A 7,164-nucleotide genomic window follows, 5' to 3' on the forward strand; every position below is an offset into this window, starting at 1 on the left:
TCACTGAGTTTTGGGTTTTATTTATTTATTTATGGCAAACAAATGATCTCTATCAAATGAAATTAAAATGTTTTTAAGTCTTTCCAGCCAAATCATTATCAACTGATGCTCATGTAAAATATCTGGAGTACTTTGTGGTATAATTTTTCTACTGGTGCTAAACCCCATTTTTTCCTCTCAATTTTGTTATTCTATTCTAGTGACTTTCCAAACCAACCAACAAAAGAAAAGAAAAGCCACTCATATTTTATTTCATGAGGAAATGAAGCCTGTAAACTAGCAGGAACTGTTTCATTTGTGGGTCATAAATCCTCATAGTGAGTGTGACACAGTGTGGAAGAATTAGGCTGGAAAGCTTTAATTATCATCTGTCATAAACCTGATATTAAGCTGGAGATTGGGTTGCTGGGGTGTTTTTCAAAAACTTGCAGAGAAGAAGTTTTGTTCTATTCCCATCACCTGAGTTCTTATTTATATATGAGACAGGGAGTTGACTCAATAAGCCCATATGACACAGTTAAGAACTAAAGTAAATTTAATTGTGTTATTTTCCAGAGTACATTTGCTTAATTTCATTCATGTAAATGGTTGCTGTGTGTTTGCATTAACTTCTTGTTGGTGTCTGGCCTGTCTGAGCATAGGACCATTCCTGATGCTCCTGCTCTAGTCCCAGGATGGGGTTTGTTCTGGCACTAGGGGGTTGAGGAGAGAGGAAAATTCATATAGAATGAAAGAATTTAATAACATTTTAAACCATTATATTTCCAGATCAAACAACAGAAGCAGGGGAGGCTTATTTCTTGAAACATTCCCTGAAATGTTATTTTTTTTTTAGGTTTTGCAATACAACCAGATTAAACCACTGCCTCCCCAGAGTATCCTGCATAATTCGGATTAATCCACCTGCATAAGTGTCACTCAGCTAAAGGCTTCAGTAATATTTACAGTGTAACCATATAGAGGGAGGTTTTCCTGATATTAATTAAGGGAATACAGTGCTGCATTATCCTTATTTCTCTTCCAGTCCATTGTAACACAAGAGAAGAACTCAGTGCAGGAGCTGAGCCAGGAGCAGTAATTACAACCCAGCCAGAACACGGAAGGCAAAGTGTGGAGAACTGCAGTTCATGGCCGCAAAATCACAAAAAAAATTTCTCTTTTCATAGGAGCTTAGCAGCAAGAGACTGGCAGACCCAGTGCTCTGGGGTGGATCCCAGGTAGCGAGGGTGACCCTGAGAGGTGTTTTCAGTGTGAGCCATCCTGCCAGGGCAGGGTGGGAGCAGGGCTGGCTCACACGGAGCCCTGCAGCGAGATCTGCGGCGCTCGCCTCATCCTCCAGATCACCACCGCAGCCGGGGGCAGCAGCATCAGCAAACTCATCACCAGCACTGCAGCAAAAATGACCACCAGGATTTCCCACGGGGGCAGGATTGTTTCCACCATGACTTCCTCCATGCCAGCAGTCTGAAGCTGTAAAGCAAAAAATATGCTGCATTATTTACTTGCAAATAGGAATTAATTCTGAATAGTTGTGTTGGTGTCAGCCTCTTTGGCCTATTCCTTTCTCAGCCTAAAAAATAAACCCATTTCCTGGGCTGCAGACCCCAGAGGAGCTCCTGCTCTTTCTCTCTCTCTCTGTGCCTCCATAGAGCATCAGCCTGCCTTTCCCCCTTGGCTCAGCTGCAGTTGATGCTGGTGTGACACCTTGTCCACCCTAAAGCACTGTTCCTTCCTTGGGTAAGCCTTTCTCTTGAAAATTTCGATTTTTAAGGCCCTCTGCTTCTACTTGGAGCATCATTACACAAAATGATTACTACACTAATATGTAGCAAAACTAAAGCTGAAAATAAAAGATTATGATGGAAAGGAGAACTGGAAACTGAACTGCCATCAGAATGCATATTTTATCTTTTTCCATGTCCAAGACTTTAGAAAGAGCAGGGTGCTTAGGAAGGAGTTAATCTGTGTTGATTCTGTTAAGTGCTAACAGGTGTGTCCTAGGGAATGCAGTGTTCAATGCAATTTCTGCCACAGGACCCACACACCTGAAAGTCCTCAGGATGACCAGTCCTGTTCCTGGACCCACACACCTGAAAGTTGTACAGTGGGTGAATAAATGAGGTGCCAGGGCCTGAAGAGGCACCTCCCCAGTCCCTTGTGCCAGTAGTGAGGAGGTTTCCTGAGGGGCTGCAGCGCTGCCTGTGCTGTGGGAATTGGGACAACAACTCACCAGAGGAGGCCTCAGGTTTGTCCAAGCATGTGCTTTACTGGGTTTCTGTTACTAAATCCTGACCTTTATGTAAAGGTGAAGGTGGAAACTGGGTTGATAGAGTATTTATGTCTAAGGAGAGTAGAAAATTTGAATAATTTCCAGCAATTGTGTACATGACAATGTTAAAATTGCCAGTAACTCTTTTTCTTCTTCCTGTGTCTTGTAAGGAGAGTGTGTGTTACCAGTGTATGTCTAGTAACAAATCATGGTAGATTCATGATATCCTTAATGAAACCTAGCTATCCATCAGCAGATCCTGATGGAGATCTCCTTGGCTACTGTGTCATGTTCTAGTTGGATTAATCTCAAATCTTCCAAGCACAGAGAATGCAGCTGGAGCTGCCCTAGCTCAGGGCCTGGGGCATTCTCACTGCTCCCTTCTCCCCAGTGAAGCCACATACCCGTGGCAGGAGGGTGCCTGGAGCTGGAATGCTGCCCCCAGGGCCATTCCCTGAGGTGGGCTGTGCTCTGTGTCTGTTCTCTACAGAGCAGCTCCTCCATTCTGTGTGTGTTCATCTGCAGCTGGGGCTGTGCTGCAGAGCCCATCAGCCTGTGTGATATTCTCACCTTTCCTGTGGCAGCCCTGGGTGTTATTCCTCTCCTCCCACTGGCTGCTGGGTGAAGAGAGGTGTGAGGCTGTTTTTAACCTGGAGAGGGATTTTTTTTTTGCTGAGGGAGTTTCCTTGTGCTGCTTCAGTGCTGCCTGCAGGTGCTGCACAGGGAATGTCCCAGGGTGGGGAGTGTTAAGAGGGTGCCTTAAGGAATGCAGTGTTCAGTGCAACTCCTGCCACAGGACTCACACACCTGAAAGCCATAAGGGCTGCAAGTCCTTTGCCAGAACCCACACACCTGAAAGCTATTGGCCTCCTGTCTGCTAATGTGAATGTCTTTGTTAGTTAACTCCTTTAAATAACTCAGTTTCTGACTTGCTTTGTGGCCCTTTTTTCTTGCCTTTTTCTCTGCTAATCTTGTTTCTCCCTGGCCCCTCCAAACTACACATGGACATCTTGATTTTGGAGAAGTAACAGTAGGGAAAACCTTACAAAACCCCCAGATATATTTATCCCACTATTGCATCTGGGAGGGGGAATTGCACTTCCTCAATGTCCAATGAAGAAAAGTGCAGAAGGCAGCAGCACTGTAAGGAAAAAAAAAAGGCTTATTTGCAGTCTACAGAAATGGTGTGAAGGTTCAAGACAGCCCTCTGAATCTTACAGTAACTTTAGTTATGGTAACTTGAGAAGTTCCCTTGAGCAAGATGCTTGTGGGAGGTGGTGGCCTCCCAGTCTGTAACTTGCTCTCACTTGAGCTTCCTTTGAAAATGTATTGCATAGGGCTAAAAGATGAACTGGTATATGAATTAGCAAGCATTTATATCATTTATTTGCCTCCAAACTACAGAATTATAGCCTATCATATTATAATTTTTATTCTGTGCCTGAAAAATCACAGACCTGGTGCTGCTGGCTAAAACCTGGGAACAGAAAAACAAGTTTTAAAACTCTGGGAGTCCAGTAAATTTTTAAATGCAACCATCAAATGACAGAAGGCATTGAAGTCTGCAAGGTCTGTTTTATATCAGTGAATATTCATATTTTCTTTTGTTTCTAGGAAGTTATTCTGATTGGTAGCTAGGGCAGTTAATGTCAAAGATTTGTCTTTGTGAAATCAAGTGACAGGGCTCAGTTCTTACTTTGGTGGAGATGAATACAGTCAGATTGATAAAAAACCAAAATCAATAGTACAAAACAATTTAAAATTTATATAAAATACAAACCAATATATCTGAAATATTAAAGATTGATTACTAGTGACATCTTTATACAATTTTTAATATTTTGTTAGGTCAGGAATTCCACTAGATTCTGCTATAAATTATATGGGATAAAACCTCATGGACTGTATTGAATTTCCAGTGTCTTCTACAAACAGGTGTTTATGTGGGGAGGGGTGTATTGCCTACAGCTGGGAGCTGCTCAGTCACACACCAAGAGGGGCTCCCAGTGGCTTTAGCACAACCAGAGCTGTGAAACCCTTCCCACCCTGCAGGGCTGTGACCACTCTTCTCCCGGGCACACGCTTATTCCGAAGGCAGCACAAGCTGAAAGGGGGAAACCAACAACAATGAACTTGTTCTGCTTCATTTTCCACTCAGTCAGTGATATAAATATTTGCCCTTCAAGTGGGGACAACAAGTGCTCCTGGGTGCCCTGAGTGAGCTGCCAGCTTCCTGTTGGCACTCCAGGATAATTACCCAGGCTGGCCTTCTGAGGAGCTCTCTGAGCTGCGCCTTGGAGCCCTGGGCAACTGCAGGAAGGGGAATGCATTCCTCTGCCACCTCCCTGCCTCTGGGCTACAAACACAGGCACCAAATGGTAGGAACAGGAAAAATTCTCAGACCTGGATGTCTGGCACAGTGATGGACTTGAAAAGAGGGTGATGTTCGAGAGATAGCTACACTGCAAGTTGAAGTTGTCACTTAGAACTCCTGTAAGAACCAGAAATCAAATCAATCAGTTTGGTACCTTAGAGAAAAGGCTGCATTACAATTATGTAAAACCTTAGAAAGATCTGATAATGCTGCTTTGGTCTCTAAAGGACCAACCCTTTCAAACCAACTGTGTATAAAAACACTCAGAATCATTAAAATATTAACAGAAATTTCACTGAATAAGTTTGTTATAAATATTTCCTTCTACAAGTTACTCAAGTATTAATTAAAATATTTCAGTGGTTATTTTTAAAAATATTTCAGCCTTTATAAGGCATGAAGCAGATTAGTCTGATTATTTTTAACTGAAATTTGTATGTATTTATCTTTCAGTGGGTAAAGACACTGCGGGATACAAATCAAGCTTAAAATCTCTTAATGTGAAAATTGGGTGCAGAAATTAAATGTATGAAACTTGGGAGAAGATTTTTTTAGAACAAAAATTATGATGAAGACAGACTATTTAATAGAAAAAACTAGCAGAGCAAACTGTAGTGATTAAGCTGATCAAGCCCTTAGTATCACCTCACTTCCAAAAGTAATTGTAATCAGGGGACTACAATGAAGGTTAAAAATGCTAGAGGAGTTTCTTGGTTGTTATTTAAATCACACTTTTCTAGACATACAAGTTCAGATTTTTGTATTTTGTCTAAAAAGATGGTTTTGTGCTCTCATAGATCACACATTGTGGCATATATCTATTAGGTTTCTGATTCTCGAATGTGTAGCAGCGAGAAGACACCTTCCTCTGAGTCACAGACATTTCCTGTCCTGAAATATTTCGATTTTAAACACTTTTAAATAAACTTACACAAGCTGGAGTTGTGCTTACTGTAAAAGAAGAATAAGGGATTGCCTTATGCAGTCCACTTAGAGACATAATTCTAACCATTCACCAAACTAGGAATATATAGGTGACTACATTCTTCTACTCCTCCCTGCTGAGTACAACCTTTTACCCGAATTATAAATAATTTAGTTACCCCCCGTTACTTTTATAGCAAGGCCCAAAGCAGCTGAATTTGCCGAGTATTTTTGTCTTTGCCGGGCTGGCCCCGGCCGTGTCCTGTGCGCCCCTCCCTACCTGCTCGGTGCCCCGGGCTGCGGCGGCTCCGTCCGGGCGCGCATCCCGCGCTGCCGGGGCCGCTGCGGCGGGGCAGGACGGACTGCGGGGCCAGCCCCAGGGCAGCCTGCAGCCCTCAGCGCCCTGTTGGTGCCTCCGCCGCCGCCCGCCCAGCTCGTAAAGCGGCACAAACCTGCGCCAGGCAGCCGCTCTGCCGTGCCCGCAGCTGGCTCAGGGTCAGCAGAACGAGAGCGGGCTCCTCACCCTACGGCGCGGCCTGCCCCAGGACACAGCCACCCGGTGAAAAATGAGAACCCGTTCTTCACCAGAAAACCACTTGGGGCTTTCCTTGTAAATCATCTTATTTACTCACGAGTGAGTAATCTGATTAAGTAACTCATTCTGACTGATTATTGTGAGCAGCATGTGCAGCCTGCAGAGTACGAGGGCTGATGCCCCTCAGTTTATTGCAGATCCAAGGCATTCATACACCCAACTCTCTTCCACCTAGGTATAGTCAACAGCCCACTTGCTACTTACCAGCTTAGCTTGAAAAATACGTATTTTAAGATTGGCTTTTTGCAAATATTAAAATAAATATTATGTGTTGTGTTAATAATAATGCTGTATTAATTCTCTTAAGTAGTGTGTTAAATATAGTTATTGGCTTACAAAAAAATGTTAAAATAGAAACTATGCTATGTAGGACACTTTTTTTAAAGAAAGGACTTGCAGTGAAATAGCAGCCCCAGGACACCTAAATCTTTCAGAGAAAAATAATTTATTGCCCTTTATCAGAAGAAACTAACTTCTTCCCGCCTCGAAGGCGCTGTTAGGATTGGAGGAAGAAGTTGACGATGACCAGACAGAATCCTGTGTTTGAATGGAATTTATGCATCATGGATGAGGTGTAGGAATATGCAACAGGCAATTGCTTATAAGGGTTAATCCTCTGTCAACGGGTGTCCTTTTTCGGGCTCGTGCTGCCCAGAAAAAGGTACCCAGACGTCTGTACCTCTTTGTCTTTATTGTCTCATATTGTCCTGATTCAAATTGTCCAAATTACTATTACTCTAATTGTATTACTATTTTTATAACCTTTTTATTACTACTAAACTTTTAAAATTTTAAAAACAAGTGATTGGCATTTTTCGCATTCAATATTTGAAAATCCAGAGCTATGCTCAGGCAAACCACAATCAATAGTACAATACAATATATTGTAAATATATAAATATATAATATGTGTAAAATACAAAACAATATATCTGAAATATTAAAGATTGATTATTAGTGATATCTTTATACAATTTTTAGTATTTTATTAGGTAAAGAATT

The 7,164-nt window shown here is 42.2% G+C and overlaps 1 long non-coding RNA gene across 1 annotated transcript; it reads right to left on the minus strand.

Moving 5' to 3' along the window:
• Nucleotides 1-517: 517 nt before the first annotated feature.
• Nucleotides 518-6,191, minus strand: LOC139595305 (uncharacterized). The gene is made up of 3 exons (XR_011680999.1): nucleotides 5,848-6,191; nucleotides 4,673-4,760; nucleotides 518-1,470 (listed from the first exon to the last, which is right to left on the minus strand). It is a non-coding gene; the product is annotated as an uncharacterized lncRNA (long non-coding RNA).
• Between the last annotated feature and the right edge of the window lie 973 nt (nucleotides 6,192-7,164).

This window comes from Agelaius tricolor, unplaced genomic scaffold (assembly GCF_023055355.1).
Source record: "Agelaius tricolor isolate 1412-34295 unplaced genomic scaffold, bAgeTri1.0.p SCAF_13, whole genome shotgun sequence".
Classification (NCBI taxonomy): Eukaryota; Metazoa; Chordata; class Aves; order Passeriformes; family Icteridae; genus Agelaius; species Agelaius tricolor.